This window comes from Balaenoptera borealis, assembly GCF_965194805.1.
Source record: "Balaenoptera borealis genome assembly, chromosome: 8".
Taxonomy (NCBI): Eukaryota; Metazoa; Chordata; class Mammalia; order Artiodactyla; family Balaenopteridae; genus Balaenoptera; species Balaenoptera borealis.
The window spans coordinates 76,828,808-76,847,121 of NC_138865.1; the positions used below are offsets into that span (position 1 = coordinate 76,828,808).

The window sequence follows — 18,314 nt, forward strand, 5'->3', positions numbered from 1 at the left end:
CCATATGATACCCTGCTGTTCCAGTATCAATTGTTAAAAAAACTAACTTTTTCTACAGAATTACTTTGGCAATGTTTGAAAATCAATTGTCCATATATGTGTGGGTATATATCTGAACTCTCTATTTGATTCTATTGAGAATATGTACTTTTGAAACTAGAACTCAAGTGTTTTTTAATTCTAGAAAAATGTGGAAAATTCTAATATATCTTTTGAAATATTCTTATTTCCTACATTCTGGTAGTTTGGAATTGCAACCTAGTCCATGCATTTTAAAACTTCTCAACATCTTCTCTATAATTATTCTTTCATATTTTGTTTCCCTTTATTTCTCTATGCTTAATTGTTTTGGATAATCTCCAATTTATTAATTTGTCTTTCAGAATCAAAAAATTATACCTTTAATAGTCTTTTAAAAAATGTAATTGAATATAAACTTAATTTTCAGAATTTCTAATTGGTTCTTTGATTTAGGTTCTTTTTGCTTAGGCCTGATTATGTTTCATAATTTTCATAGTTGCAATTCATTTGTTTATTTTATTGAACATTCTATATGTACTTATTTTAAAATATTCTAAATTATTCTGTAAAACTAAATCCATCTGAATTAAGTTCATGTTCTGAGAACTGACTTCATAAATGAATTTGAAAGCATTACATTTTCTCATGTTTTAGAATTACAACTTGCTTGTTCAATTTGAGTGATATATATAAATTACATTATAATTATGCATATATATATATATATATATTTCCCTTCCCCTTTCCTTCCCCTTCTATGTGCTTTGTGTTCACCCCATCTAGTCTAGTATTTTTTTTTTTTTTCCAGTGCCTCGACTTGCCACTTTCTCTCCTTCCACTTTCCAGAATGATTCTACATATTGGCTTTTACACTGAGGTGATCTTGAAGATTAACAATTTGGTCAGCAAATAACTTCCTGTATGTGGAGATGTTTCTTTATTCACTTACCTCCTCAGGTTTGTAGCTTTCTGCCTAGAAGGGAAACAGGCTACTTAGCTAATTTCCTTGAGTGAGAAAGCTGCATTCTAGTTCCAAAGGTAAAGCAGCCAGGATGGCTCCATTCTCCCATCTCATGTTTACCTCTTCTACACTGCAAAAGCCTATTATCTCAGCCTGCTGCTTCCAGATCAAGAACCCAGCCAACCATAGATTCAACCATATGCTATGAGGTGTATGTAAATATCTCTGTGATTTTGATTTTACCACACCATGGAAATGTACGTGCTGTTTTAGATCTCAGTGTGTTTTATAATTTCACTTTTTTATACTCTTCTTCATCATCATTAATAAACTTAAGTTAAAATTTAAATCAAGTTAAAATTTAAATCAAGATGGCTGATAAGATCAGTCAGAAGCTGAAAGTAAGGGATGATTTTGCTGGTAAAAGGGCAACAGAATAAAACAAATTATATGAATTTCAAAATATTAAACACAAATGTATAATTCAACATTCAAGGTTCATACTTCAAATATTAGCTTCTTTTCTTCATTTTAGTACCTAATTTACATAAACTTTGTCTTGTTAAAAGTGAATACACATTTAGAAAAAAGCCTTGTTTATTTCTATGCTTTGTTTGTGATCACCATGAGGATTTATGCTTTGAAGATACTTATACCACCTTGGGTGGTCAAATTAAAAGTTATATCAGACCTCACCTATGAATTTAACATAATTATTTTCAGTTCTATATACTTTATTCCACACACTGTGTCACTGTATTAAGACTCTCAATGCAATCTTTAGTCTATTTATTACTGGATATTTCCATGTAGTTTGATATTTCACATATTGAAATTACTGTAGTATGTCAGTATGTATGTTTTGAAGCAAAAAGCAAAATAAAACAAAACAAAACACCTTTCATTTTCCTGATCAAGAAGGATCAATCCATTTTGGAAAATCAGGTATGCTGATTGTGAAAATGTAGAACAAATTTGCCTAGACCAAATTTATTGCTGCAGAAAGAGATCTCTGCTTTTCCAGGATCTAATAATGAAAAGCATTAAAGAACTTATTCAGTTTCTTAGTTGATAATGTTTATATACTTAGTGTGACTCAGCATACAATTAACCACAGTAGAACCAATAACGTAGACTTAATGTGATACCAGAAGTACTATAAAGGAGGAGCTTATGGTTTAATTATAGAATAAGAGATTTTAATAGGGCTAGAAATGATACTATAGAGACAGGATGTCACCATGAAATTGAAAGTAAGGATTTCTCTTTGAAAAAGTTGTTCTTGTTCTTCTACCTATGATCAGCACATATCAAAGCAATCCAAAGAGAAAAACGTGCAGTGACAAAGACACTCTCAGTGTATCACACATCACACAAACAGTGTATTTATGAGGATCATAACCTGGGCCCTTCATTGCAGCAACAGTCAACATGGAAACTGCACATTCAATTGATCCTGAGTTTTGTAACTTCCAGATCATTGTATATTTGCAAAAGATTTGGAATATAAATTTGCCTCAAAAATAAACATGATTTCAAGCACTGTACCTAGAGACCAATTATATCCAAAGTGTTTAACGAAAATTTTTTTTTGCTTTCAAATGACCACATACTTTAAAAATTATTTTAATTCTACCCACATTTTAATAAATATGTCCAGATAAACTTTCTGTCTGAAGCTCTGCTACCTCAGCTTAAAGTAATTTTTTTCTTCCTCTGGATTCCTACAGACCTCATTTATTATGTATTTCATTAGTTTGGCATTTAGCTTGTACTGCATTGTATTATTAGTTATTCTGGATCTTGCCTTTTGTTCAACTTAACTGTAAGCTTTATTAGGGCATAGAGTATGGTTTATTTCAATTTATGTCTCTAACCCTCAATGTAGTATATACATATGGCTAGGTGCTAGATAAATAGTGTTTAAATTCTGTAATAGTTCCTTAATATTTGATTACATTAAACATTATTTAAACACAGATTTGATGAGTAAAAGTATTTCCTCTGCTCATGTGGAGAACATGTGAAATAAAAATTTAAATATATACTAGAGCTTTGATATATATACATTATCACTTAAATGGGGTTGGTTTCATTTTTTGAAAATGGCAAGGTTCCCAACCAATAAAGACACATTTGAACTTGGTTTTCAATTGTGATTTATGTAAGTAACATCTCAGTTTAGAACCCCAAACTTTTGTGTGTCTTTAATTCATACTCATCTTGAAATACAAGGGATGAAATATTGCTTTGCACTGACTCAAAGTATTGACTAACTAAATCAAAAATCTCTAATATGTAGATTAGGGTTTAACTAAAAGAGCTAGAAGCTCTATTCTCTTTAAGAAACTTATCTCTAAGTCGATTAGCTTCTTAGATCTCCCTGTAGATATTCACCTCAGTCCTTCAGTGGACCATGATGTTATCGTCAGTCAAGAATATGCTCTCCAACTAAACTCACGCCTCCAAGAATTCACCAAGTTTTTGACAGAGAAGATAAGCTCCAGAGGATGAACATCTGGAAGAATGCTACTGCACTAGCATCCTTCACTCTCCTACAATCACTCCTGAATAGAAATGCTAAAATATATTGCACTATAGTCATTTAAGGTTCCCCTTTCTCTTTAGATTTCTTGCTCATATATCAAAAAAACCCATTTGCCTGATTTACATGAGCATCTGTGAAAGTCTGACATCTTCAAAGGTTTTATGAAATATTAGCTATAAACATAAACACTCAGAAATAACAGCATTTCCCAGCCCTCCTTAGACTTGTTATTGCCATATGATTTAATTCTGGCTGGTGGGATATAAGTAAAGATATTCTGTGTATATGAAAAGTGTTCCTAAAGATGATGGTAGGGGAGGAGGGCTGTCCTTCCTTCATTTTTTCCTTCTTCATGCTGGCCAAAATACTGTTATTATGGGTGAAGTTTTTGCCAGGAGTCATGTGCTGAGAATAACAGAATAGCAAGACAGAAAAAGCTGAGATTTTTATGTGAGATAGAAGGAAATATCTATCTCAAGTTACTGTAATGTTAGGTTGTCTGAAACTCATACATGAAATTGGACCTGAAAAACATACTTCTATATTCCCAATACCAACACATACTGATTTCTCAGTAAACATTTGTCAAATGAATAATGCTATGATACTTCATTGTGTTACCAAATTGTGCCTTTTTCAGGGAGCTGCTGACTGAAAATCCTTACTTATAATTTCACTCTTTTTTCACTTTCTTATTATCTGCTTGCATGTAGAGAAGACATCCTACTCCCAGAAAACAGTTAGATAATAGAGTTGATCACTGTTTCCTGATACAGACCCTCGTATTTTTATATGGAACAAGTCATCATCGAAGGAGAAAATGCCCAGATATAAGGAAGACATTTATCTTACCACAACAGCATAGTTAGCGTCTAGAGTATACATTTATAGCTCATGTTCTTATTCCTACAATTATCATTAGAACTATTCCCAAGACTTTCCATATACTTAATGCATTAAAACTAGCTATAAAACAGCCATACATATAGGTCATTCTTGGTTGAAAGTAGGTATATGATAAGTTATTTTGAAAGAATGACCTCATGAATGTCCAGGAGAGTATCCACCTTCCCATGTTTTTTATATAAATCCAGAAGAGACTCTCAAACCCTGCCAATGCTGGCATTAACAATCTGTCCCTAATAAAAATGTTTTCCACATTGGGGCTGGGAGGGTTGAGAACCACTTCTTAGCCTTCTAAAGGTATTCAAAGGAAACATCAATCTAAGAAGAAAAGTATGCAAAATTCATTACTGTATACATTTCGAATGCAAAGAAAACAAACCTCAAGGGCCACATGCCACATAAATTACAGTGATAACATTTGATATGTAAGAAATAAGTGACCTTAGATGAATTTAGCCATCCAAGGAAAGTTTACAGAGGCACAATGTAAAAAGGCAATACCAACACAAAAATCTCTTAGAATTTTGTTTTTTATTATGTTAAGACAGGGTTGCTTGTTTATTTTAAAAAGAGATAAAACAAGGACAGTGTCCTGAACAACTAAACCAAAAGAAAAAAATGACCTCAGCACTGTAAGACAATTTACAAGTACTAAAACAAAAGCCCTCCCAAGTTTTGGCCTCTAATAAATGGAATGTTCTTGGCTGTTTAGAGATAGGATTTTTGACTACTTTGTTTCTGTTTTTCTTCTGCTTCCCCAGGCAAGTCAAAGCCACATAAGCTCTTTAAGCATCTGGCAAGCAGGTTTCCTGAACTGATTTATCTGGATTTAGTATCACTTCATGAATTGGTCAATGGGAGTATTCACACACAACTCCAAAGTGCCATCAGAATAGCCCAATACCTCCTTGAAAATGTCAAGAGAACTGCTCTTTGCATTATTTTAACTTTAGGAATTGCAGCTTACCTTCCTGGAGGTTAGAAAAAAAAGGCTTAAATGAATCCACTCAAAAATAGAGATCCTATAAACAGATCTTACACCAAAACTTAAGATTTCAAGCTAAGTGCTTTTACTAATTGTCCCTTATTTTGGGAAGATGCTGATATTTAGGCCATGTTTCCTTGACTTGTAAAATTCATATTTTATTTGAACTTATAGAATTTATGAAATGAAGCTAATATTGAATAAAATTACAAAATAGCCGAGAAATAAAAGTTCATTTTGACACATGAGCCTCTTCTAAAGAAGTTCATGATAGAGCTGTAACAGGAGATGCCGTTAGAAAAATAATCATTCAAAGCACAGCATGATTTTTTAGAGTTTGAGAATGTCCCCTTTTCTTTTCCTAGTTCCTTTCTCCTATAGTTGTCATAGGGATGAAGGCTCCAAACCTCAAAAGAGAGTCTTTCTGACTTCTGAGTTGAGCTAGATTTTTGGCCTTATTTTTTCCCTATACAATGTTTGCCTTTGGTACTGATGATTCAGAAGGTGGCTCTGTTCTTGGTGCTCAGGTGTTTTTGTTTTTGTTTTTATTTTAATCTCTGCTTATATGAGGCCCTTTTGCTCATTCATGTAACAGAACGTATTGAGTACCTCTTATGTAACAGGTACATCTTAGGGTCACATACTCTCCTATAGATTCCTTTCTAGTAATATCTAGCACTATGTTAATATGAAACAGGTGAGAGAGGGGAGGGACTGAATTGGCTCGCACAGTTATAGAAGCTGAGAAGTCCCCAAATCTGCAGTTGGCAATTTGGAGACCCAGGAGAGCTGGTAATGTGAGTTATAGTTTGAGGACAGGAGAAGACCAAAGTCCCAGCTCAAACAGTCAGGCAGGCAAAGCTCCCTCTTACTCAGCTTTTCTGTTTTATTTTAGTCTTCATTTGTTCTATGTAGATGTTCAATTTAGGTCATCCATCAGTTGATTGGATGAGGCCACCCACATTAGGGAGGGCAATCTGCTTTACTCAGTCTACTGATTCAAATGTTAATCTCATTCAGAAACACCCTCACAGACATACCCAGAATAATATCTGGCAAATATCACAGCATCCTATGGCCCAGTCAAGTTGACACATAAAATTAATCATCCCACAGGACCTAATTGGACATATACGATGAGAATGCAGTTAACTCAATTAACATAATACACTTAACTCAGATAGAATTTAAATCTAACAAAAAGACAGCTTTATCAAAAACTGCCACCCTGGTTGACTAGAGTGACTAAAATTCCATCATCATGTATTTGTTCCATTGTATTACACATCATCTGTGGTTTTAAAAATCTAAATGCCTCTGGATCACAGATACCTCTGGGAAATAGATTTCACTCTCTAAATCACTCTCCTCATTGCCAGTTGTAAACAGTAATAAAAATAGCATTTATTAGATGGCAAGCACTATGATAAGTGTTTTGATGTATCATTTGATTGAACACATTATAATCCAGTGCTATGAAGTAGGCACCATCAGCGTTACCATTTTAGAGGCAAAGAAACCGAAGCTTAGCAATACTGAGTAACTTATCCAAGTTTACATGGCAAGTAGGTGATACAGCTGAGATTTAAATCCAGGGTTATTTGGTCCCAAGGCTGTAGTTCTTAACCACAATTCTGTACTAATCCTTTTATAAATTAGTTATGTGGAAAAACACATTTCCCCTGTCTCACACCAGTCAGACAGGTTGTGAATTGAGGGGCATTCCCAAGTAACAACAGATATAAATGGCATTAAATGCAACTGATATGCTAGTGGGAATATAATTGAAAAGAAAGAACCATTAGGTCAAAAAATGTTTCTTGGTTGTGTGACTTTGGGAAATTTAGTAAACATCACTGATCTTCATTTGTTTTTATATGTAAAATGGATAATTATCTCCTTTATTTAAAGTATAATTTCCTATAATCTAATTAAGTGATATACTAAAACTAGCTATTACTGATGCTATTACTAGGATAAAATTTGTAAGTCAACAGCAGAATAACATGATGATTTGTTTAGAGGAACATAAACATGATTTACATACTTCTATTTGTGTTGGAAACCAGGGTGGAAATAGATCAGAAGAAAAGAGAAATGGTGTAAACTATGTAGACAGTGTTTAGGAGACAGTGAGAAAATTAGCCTTCCTGGTGGTAGAAAGGTTTTCCATAGAGAGAAATGAGAGATAATGTGGGAAAACTGAGTAAGGGACACATAGCCTATAACTGGTAAGGTAAAGTATTTCGTTTCTTCCCATTAAGTTACGGGGTTCCTCAAAAGTTTCTGAACATGGAATGGGATGTAAAACTGAGGATTTTAATATCATAGTGATATGCAGATTGATTATAGAAATGATAGTATAAGGTTCAGACATGAGCTGAGAAATCAGAGTGAGAATGACAGTCCTGAGATTAGAAAGTAAGAAATCAATCTGAAAAACAGAGGGTAGGAAAGATTAACAGAGAATTGAGAGTGATCAGATGTGGAGGAAAAGTTGTTTCAAGTTTTTAAGCTTAGATAACTGATGACTAATGATTGTTATTAGTAGAAATTATGGGAACAGTTTGTGCTGGTTAGATAGAGAAAGATAATAAATCCTAAATTTGAGGCAGAGGTGGGAACACTGATTGGAAATGTCCAATGTGAAGGTGAAAAGTTGGAAGTGGAACTTGAAAGGGAAATTACAACATGTTTTCTTGTTAACCATGTGGAGGTGACCCTTGAGACCAAGGAAATAAATCTGTTGAGAAAAGACAATTAGAGAGATCAGAATACAAAAATCTAGATATGGTTAAACACACTTCCTCTTCTATGTTGCAAATGGTTAATTTTTTTTGAAATGAGAGAAAATGGTATTCTTAGATAAAAAGCATCAATCACTTAAAAATCTTTTCTGCTATCTCAGGTTAGTCCTTCAAATGCAAGTAATGCATTTATTTCAGTGTATTACAAAGAAAGTTGACCTCTTAATATAGAAGTCAATGGTATATCAGGACATTCGTTTCAGAGGATTGCTCATTCTCTCTTAAAAATATTATTATTTTCTCAAATACAACAAATAGTATCATTAAAATGTGCAAAATTAAAGGTTTCAAAACTATCCAATAAAAAGCATCATCTTTCTTTGTTTTAAAATATGGGAGTAGCTTTCTGCTGCAGATTGCAGCGAAGTGAGGGTTGATCCTAAGTACTAGAGGAAGACACTGGAACTCACCAAAAATGATACCCCACATTCAAAGATGACGAAGCCGCAATGAGACGGTAGGAAGGGTGCAATCACAATAAAATCAAATCCCATAACCGCTGGGTGGGTGACTCACAAACTGGAGAACAATTATACCACAGAATTCCACCCACTGGAGTGAAGGTTCTGAGCCCCATGTCAGGCTTCCCAACCTGGGGGTGCAGCAATGGGAGGAGGAATTCTCAGAGAATCAGACTTTGAAGGCTAGTGGGATTTGATTGCAGGACTTTGATAGGACTGGGGGAAACAGAGACTCCACTCTTGGAGGGCACACACAAAGTAGTGTGCACGTCAGGACCCAGGAGGAAGGAGCACTGACCCTATAGGAGACTGAACCAGACCTACCTGCTAGTGTTGGAGGGTCTCCTGCAGAGGCAGGGGGTGGCTGTGCCTCACAGCGGGGACAAGGACACTGGCAGCAGAAGTTCTGGGAAGTACTCCTTGGTGTGAGCCCTCCCAGAGTCTGCCATTAGCCCCACTAAAGAGCCTGTAGCCTCCAGTGCTGGGTTGCCTCAGGCCAAACAATGAACAGGGAGGGAACTCAGCCCCACTAATCAGCAGACAAGGGGATTAAAGTTTTACTGAGCTCTGCCCACCAGAGCAACACCAGCTCTACCCACCACCAGTCCCTCCCATCAGGAAGCCTGCACAAACCTCTTAAGATAGCCTCATGCACCAGAGGGCAGATGGCAGAAGCAAGAAGAATTACAAAACTGCAACCTGTGGAATGAAAACCACATTCACAGACAGACAGACAAAACAAAAAGGTAGAGGATTATGTACCAGATGAAGGAACAAGATATAACCTGAGAAACACAACTAAATGAAGTGGAGATAGGCAACCTTCCAGAAAAAGAATTCAGAATAATGATAGTGAAGATGATCCAGGACCTCGGAAAAACAATGGAGGCAAAGATCGAGAAGATGCAAGAAATGTTTAACACAGACATAGAAGAATTAAAGAAGAGACAAACAGAGATGGACAGTACAATAACTGAAATTAAGAATACACTAGAAGGAATCAATAGCAGAATAACTGAAGCAGAAGAATGGATAAGTGACCTGGAAGACAGAATGATGGAATTCACTGCCATGGAACAGACTAAAGAAAAAAGGAAAAGAAATAAAAACACTCTAAAGGAACACTGGGACAACATTAAACGTACCAACATTCGCATTATAGGGGTCCCAAAAGGAGAAGAGAGAGAGAAAGGATCCGAGAAAATATTTGAACAGATCATAGTAAAAAACTTCCTTAACATGGGAAAGGAAATAGCCACCCAAGTCTAGGAATTGCAGAGTCCCAGGCAGGTTAAACCCAAGGAGAAACATACTGAGACACACAGTAATCAAATTGACAAAAATTAAAGACAAAGAAAAATTATTAAGAGCAACAGGGAAAAACGACAAATAACATAGAAGGGAACTCCCATAAGGTTAACAGCTGATATCTCAGCAGAAACTCTACAAGGCAGAAGGGAGTGGCATGATATATTTAAAGTGATGAAAGGGAAGAACCTACAACCAAGATTACTCTACCCAGCAAGGATCTCAGATTCGATGGAGAAATCAAAAGCTTTACAGACAAGCAAAAGCTAAGAGAAATCAGCACCACCAAACCAGCTCTACAACAAATGCTAGAGGAACTTCACTAAGCGGGAGACACAAGAGAAGAAAAAGACCCACAAAAACAAACCCAAAACAATTAAGAAAATGGTATTAGGAACATACATATTGACAATTACCTTAAATGTGAATGGATTAAATGCTCCAACAAAAGATACAGACTAGCTGAATGTATACAAAAACAAGACCCTTATATATGCTGTCTACAAGAGACCCACTTCAGACCTAGGGACACATACAGACTGAAAGTGAAGGGATGGAAAAAGATATTCCATGCAAATGGATATCAAAAGAAAGCTGGAGTAGTAATACTCATATCAGATAAAATAGACTTTAAAATAAACAATGTTACAAGAGACAAGGAAGGACACCACAAAATGATCAAGGGATCACTCCAAGAAGAAGATATAACAATTATAAATATATATGCACCCAACATAGGAGCACCTCAATACATAAGGCAAATGCTAATAGCTATAAAAGAGGAAACTGAGAGTAACACAATAATAGTGGGGAACTTTTAACACCTCACTTACACCAATGGACAGAACATCCAAACAGAAAATTAATAAGGAAACACAAGCTTTAAATGACAAAATAGACCATATAGATTTAATTGATATTTATAGGACATTGCATCCGAAAACAACAGATTACAGTTTCTTCTCAAGTGCGCACAGAACATTCTCCAGGACAGATCACATTCTGGGTCACAAATCAAGCCTCAGTAAAATTAACAAAATTGAAATCATATCAAGCATCTTTTCTGACCACAATGCTATGAGATTAGAAATCAATTACAGGTAAAAAAAATGTAAAAAAACACAAACACATGGGGGTTAAACAACACATTACTAAATAACCAAGAGATCACTGAAGAAATCAAAGAGGAAATCAAAAAATACCTAGAGACAAATGACAATGAAAACACGATGATCCAAAACCTATGGGATGCAGCAAAAGTAGTTCTAAGACGGAAGTTTATAGCAATACAATCCTACGTTAAGAAACAAGAAAAATCTCAAATAAACAACCTAACCCTACACCTAAAAGAACTAGAGAAAGAAGAAGAAACAAAACCCAAAGTTAGTAAAAGGAAAGAAATCATAAAGATCAGAACAGAAATAAATGAAATCGAAACAAAGAAAACAATAGCAAAGATTAATAAAACTAAAAGCTGGTTCTTTGAGTAGATAAACAAAATTGATAAACCTTTAGCCAGACTCATCATGAAAAAGAGTTGAATTTTACTGAATTTTATCAAATCAATAAAATTAGAAATGAAAAAGGAGACCTTAAAATGGACACTGCAGAAATACAAAGCATCCTAAGACACTACTACAAGAAACTCTATGCCAATAAAATGGACAACCTGGAAGAAATGGACCAATTCTTAGAAAGGTATAACCTTCCAAGACTGAACCAGGAAGAAATAGAAAATATGAACAAATCAATCACAAGTAATGAAATTGAAACTGTGATTTAAAATCTTCCAACAAACAAAACTTCAGGACCAGATGGCTTCACAGGTGAAGTCAATCAACCATTTAGAGAAGAGCTAATACCCATCCTTCTCAAACTCTTCCAAAAAATTGCAGAGGAAGGAGCACTCCCAAACTCATTCTATGAGACCACCATCACCCTGATACCAAAACCAGACAAAGATACTACAAAAAAAAAAGAAAATTACAGACCAATATCACTGATGAATATAGATGCAAAGATTCTCAACAAAATACTGACAAACAGAATCCAACCACACATTAAAAGGATCATACACTATGATCAAGTGGGATTTATCCCAGGGATGCAAGGATTCTTCAATATATGCAAATCAGTCAACGTGATACACCATATTAACAAATTGAAGAATAAAAACCATATGATCATCTCCATAGATGCAGAAAAAGCCTTTGACAAAATTCAACACCATTTATGATAAAAACTCTCCAGAAAGTGGGCATGGAGGGAACCTACCTCAGCATAATAAAGCCCATATATGACAAACCCACAGCCAACATCGTTCTCAATGTTGAAAAACTGAAAGCATTTCCTCTAAGATCAGGAACAAGACAAGGATGTCCACTTTTGCCACTATTATTCAACATAGATTTTTTTAAAATTAATTAATTAATTAATTAATTTTTGGCTGTGTTGGGTCTTTGTTTCTGTGCGAGGGCTTTCTCTAGTTGCAGCAAGCGGGGGCTACTCTTCATCATGGTGTGTGGGCCTCTCACTATCGTGGCTTCTCTTGTTGCGGAGCACAGGCTCCAGACGCGCAGGCTCAGTAGTTGTGGCTCATGGGCCTAGTTGCTCCGCGGCATGTGGGATCTTCCCAGACCAGGACTCGAAACCGTGTCCCCTGCATTGGCAGGCAGATTCTCAACCACTGCGCCACCAGGGAAGCCCTCAACATAGTTTTGAAAGTCCTGGCCATGGCAATCAGAGAAAAAGAAATAAAGAAATACAAATTGGAAAAGAAGAAGTAAAACTGTCACTGTTTGCAGATGACATGATACTATACATAGAAAATCCTCAGGATGCCACCAGAAATCTACTAGAGCTAATCAATGAATTTGAAAAGTTGCAGGATACAAAATTAATGCACAGAAATTATTTGCATTCCTATACACTAACAATGAAAGATCAGAAAGAGAAATTAAGGAAACAATCCCATTCACCACTGCAACAAAAGAATAAAATACCTACGAATAAACCTACCTAAGCAGGTAAAAGACCTCTACTCAGAAACCTATAGGACACTGATGAAAGAAATCAAAGATGACACAAACAGATGGAGAGATATACCATGTTCTTGGATTGGAAGAATCAATACTGTGAAAATGACTATACTACCCAAAGCAATCTACAGATTCAATGAAATCCCTATCAAATTACCAATGGCATTTTTTATATAACTAGAACAAAATATCTTAAAATTTCTATGGAGACACAAAAGACCCCAAATAGCCAAAACAATTTTGAGGGAAAAAAACAGAGCTGGAGGAATCAGGCTCCCTGACTTCAGAGCACACTACCAAGCTACAGTAATCCACACAATATGGTACTGGCACAAAAACAGAACTATAGATCAATGGAACAAGATAGATAGTCCAGGGATAATCCCACACACCTATGGTCAACTAATCTATGACAAAGGAGGCAAGGATATATAATTGAGTAAAGACAGTCTCTTCAATAAGTGGTGCTGGGAAAACTGGACAGCTACATGTAAAAGAATGAAATTAGAACACTCCCTAACACCATACACAAAAATAAACTCAAAATGTATTAAAGACCTAAATGTAAGACTGGACACTATAAAACTCTTAGAGGAAAACATAGGAAGAACACTCTGAAATAAATCACAGTATGATCTTTTTTGACCCACCTCCTAGTGTAATGCAAATAAAAACAAAAATAAACAAATGGGACCTAATGAAACTTAAAAGCTTTTGCACAGCAAAGGAAACTATAAACAAGACTAAAAGACAACCCTCAGAATGGGAGAAAATATTTTCAAATGAATCAATGGACAAAGGATTAATCTCCAAAATATACAAGCAGCTCATGCAGCTCAATATTAAAAAAACAAACAACCCAATCAAAAAAACGGGCAGAAGACCTAAATAGACATTTCTCCAAAGAAGACATACAGATGGCCAAGAAGCACATGAAAACCTGCTCAGCATCACTAATTATTAGAGAAATGCAAATCAAAACTACAATGAGGTATCACCTCATACCAGTTAGAATGGGCATCATCAGAAAATCTACAAACAACAAATGCTGGAGAGGGTGTGGAGAAAAGGGAACTCTCTTGCACTGTTGGTGGGAATGTAAATTGATATAGCCACTATGGAGAATAGTATGGAGGTTCCTTAGAAAACTAAAAATAGGGCTTCCCTGGTGGCGCAGTGGTTGAGAATCTGCCTGCCAATGCAGGGGACACGGGTTCGAGCCCTGGTCTGGGAGGATCCCACATGTCACGGAGCAACTAGGCCCGTGAGCCACAATTACTGAGCCTGTGCGTCTGGAGCCTGTGCTCCACAACAAGAGAGGCCGCGATAGTGAGAGGCCTGCGCACCGCGATGAAGAGTGGCCCCCACTTGCCACAACTAGAGAAAGCCCTCGCACAAGAAATGAAGACCCAACACAGCCATAAATGGATACATAAATAAATAAACCCAAAGTTAAAAAAAAAAAAGAAAACTAAAAATAGAATTACCATATGACCCAGCAATCCCACTACTGGGCATATACCCAGAGAAAACCATAATTCGAAAAGATACATGCATCCCAATGTTCATTGCAGCACTATTTACAATAGCCAGGTCATGGAAGGAACCTAAATGCCCATCGACAAGACGAATGGATAAAGAAGCTGTGGTACATATATACAATGGAATATTACTTAGCCATAAAAAGAAACGAAATTGGGTCATTTGTACAGACATGGATGGACCTAGAGACTGTCATACAGAGTGTAGTAAGTCAGAAAGAGAAAAACAAATATCGTATATTAACGCATATATGTGGAATCTAGAAAAATGGTACAGATGAACCAGTCTGCAACACAGAAATAGAGACACAGATGTAGAGAACAAACGTATGGACACTAAGGGAAGAAAGCAGGGGGTGGGGTGTGGTGGGTGGGTGGAGATTGGGATTGACATATATACACTAATATGTATAAAATAGATAACTAATAAGAACCTGCTGTGTAAAAAAATAAATAAAATTTAAAATAGAATAAAATTAAATAAACAATTTGAAAAAATAAAATAAAATATGGGAGCCGTTTTAATGTTAATGTATTTTTCCCCATGAAGTCTTTCACCCTATTTTAAACAAATCAAGGAACTAGTTAAGGAATGGTCACTGAAAATATACTGGAAAATCACATCATTTATTATTTCTTTTTACTGAGATTATCTTTTTTCTACTGATATCTCAAGTAGCCCAATATGACTACCCAGTACTTGCAAGGCAAGAAAACAATTTTTTCCAGGATAACTTTGTAAATGACCAAACAATTTTGGAGCTAAGAAGCACAGCTCATATTACATTATTGGGGATTATGAGTTCACGAGTATATACTTAACTTTTAGATGAAAAAAATAAAACATTGTTCTTTAAAATGGAGACAACAAATGAATCAGACAAACCTGAGGGTTTTACTATTCTCAAGAAGAAACTAGGAGCAAAATGTTTAGGCACAAATGAAGATTTAGCATGTGCTTATGATATTTCATATCAAACCATTAGTCTACCAGAGCACAACAGCATCCAGTCAAAGTGCACTCTAGATTTGGGCAAAGGAATAAGCTGTTCACTTTTTGTGGTCTGCACCTAATTAGAGTTTGCCAAATTGAGGCCACACCTCCGTGGTATTTGTTTGGGGTCCTACATATTTGAGAGTTTCTATTAATTTAACAAACATGAATTGGCCACATTTTTATGCAAAGCCCAAGTGAAGTTGTAGTATGCAAAGATAATGTAGAAATACCTCCTGAGGTATGACAGGGGGAAAAGATAAGTATGGACTAAGAGTGCTATTCATATCCAGTGACTTTCCAGATCCTTCCCAACCAACTTTGCATTAAGGCAATCTTCAATTAGAACTGAGTAAGGTGGCAAACGTATTCACCAGATTCTAAGTGACTCCTCCTCACAGGATAAAGCAGTCAGAGAAGAAAATTGACCACACTTCCCATGGCACTCTGTAAAGGGATTAGAGTCATATGGCAGGAGTAGACCTTGGAAATGTCTAAGTAGAGGGTGAGTAGTTCATGGGATTAGGAAATGGGGCAAGGTGGGAGTTCTAATGATATAAACTAAATAACATCATGGCAGTATGAGATATGTGTGTGCCCACTGGGGTAAACAATTATAGCAATTAGCAACTTGAAAATACTTTCTATGAAGTTTGTTTTTTTAAATTAAGGTTGGTATCTTGACAATATTGGGTCTTCTGATGCACACACATATAACATCTCTCCATTTATTTATTTCTTCTTTGATTTCACTCATCAGGGTTTTGTAGTTTTCCTCATGTAAACCTTACACATATTTTGTTAGATTTATACCTAAGTATTAAACATTCTTTTGGTGCTAATGTAAAACGTGTTATGTTTTTAATTTCAAATTCCACTTGTTCATTGTTGGTATATAGGAAAGTAATTGACTTTTGTATATTAATCTTTTATCCTACAAACTTGCTGTAATAACTTATTAATTCCATGATTTATTCTTGTTTTTGTTTTTTATTGATTTTTTTGAGATTTTTCAACATAGAGATCATGTCACCTGTGATCAAAGTAAGTTTCATGTCTTCCTTCCCAATCTGTATACCTTTTATTTCCTTTTCTTATCTTATGGCATTAGCTAGAACTTTCGATGTCAAACAAGCTCTTCAGTCCTGTCATACTCTAATTTGCAGGGTTACAAACTGCATGAAGTCCACAGGATATCATACTGGTGCGTTACATTGATGATATCCTATTGCACAAACTTGGTGAGAAGTACGTAGCAACTACTTTAGAAACCTTCGTAAGATAAATGAGTGCCAGAGATAGGCCAGAATTATTGCTTCCTGGCTTATTTTTAAATTAATTTCAAGTTATCTGTAGTTACAACTTAATGATTTGTTTCCAATAGCCCTGTGTAGGAACTAGCAGATAATACTGTCAAATGAATGCAATGATCTCTATAGCACTGTCTCTATTCCCTTGGCTTGAATTACCTTCCCATTGAACTAACTTAACTCACAGGAAGTCTCACAGGAAAACCCCAAAATTCTGAGCCATTTGGATCCAGATGATTTTCTGTGCATATAAAATCATTTTTTTAAAAGAATGTGACAATAGTATATTTATTTTTAGCTCCAAACTGAGATTTTGAGAAAAGTTAGAAATATCTCTAGCTTAAGCCTTAATTTTTTTTAACTTCTGGCATTTCATCCATAGCTGTTATTTATTTGACTTTGACTGAAAAGGTGACAAAGATTTCAATCTCAGTTTATAATAGATCGATATTTTAAAGTTGAAAAATGTACCATCACATACTGCAAGGTACAGCCATAATGTAATAAGGCTGTTACTTTAACAAACTATCCAAATATGATACATTCATTGGAGTGGTGACCTTTTCAAGCTCTTCACCTTCAGAAAGTGTCTTTGACTGAAGTGTTGTTGTTCTTTAACACTCTAAAATCATTCCATTCTTCATTGATATAATCCTTTAAATTATGGGACCTGCTGCTTTTATAATACAATTAAAAAATCACGTTGAACAGTTACAGTGCACCAAATTCCTTCCTAAATGCTAAGAAAACAAGGTCAATAATATATATTTAAGCATTTGCTTAGTACCAGTAACTTTACTAGGTGCTCATCTATCTATTCAAAATGTAAAAATCCTTGAGCAAACATCTACCCAACAGTAGCTGTTATTTCTTAGTATGTCTGGCAGGACCTAGCCTCATCCCTTGGATACAGTAACTAAACGATCTTATCAGTTTGAAACTAGCAACACTAAGATAACAAAAGAGGTGAGATTTCCTTATAAATAGTGAGCAGATACTTTTAGAAAACACTTAAGTGCTATTTTATAAAGAAAGAATTCCTTGTGACAATGTTCCTCATAGCTGAGTTTCTTTTAGCCATGTTTTTGCCAGGCCTTTGATAAAGCTACTATTATTGAAGCTTTGGATAAACAATTTACTATTGCCAATAAGCCTTTTAAATTGGCATATTCTTGAACTCCATTAAAAAGATACATGCAAAAAAATACATTTTTATGGCACTATTAATTTTATATCATCATCCCAAAGGATAGTCCTGGACATTGATATTGATGGCCAAAATATAAAAGGTGGACTATAACTTTAGTTAAATTCTAATACCTTAGTTTCAATGTTTCCCTTCCCTCATTTTTATTTAGTGGCTTGAGCACTGACTTTCCAGTAATGTTCCTTATTCATACACCAGCAAAATAAGATCATCTCCTATGAGATTTC

General features: G+C 35.3%; 1 long non-coding RNA gene across 1 annotated transcript in view; it reads left to right on the forward strand.

Annotated features, from left to right (window-relative positions):
• Nucleotides 1-1,334: 1,334 nt before the first annotated feature.
• Nucleotides 1,335-18,314, forward strand: part of LOC309633145 — a 91,469-nt gene continuing 74,489 nt past the window's right edge. Inside the window, exon 1 of the long non-coding RNA XR_014247344.1 lies at nt 1,335-13,474. This is a non-coding gene — a long non-coding RNA (uncharacterized lncRNA). The remainder of the gene's footprint in view (nt 13,475-18,314) is intronic.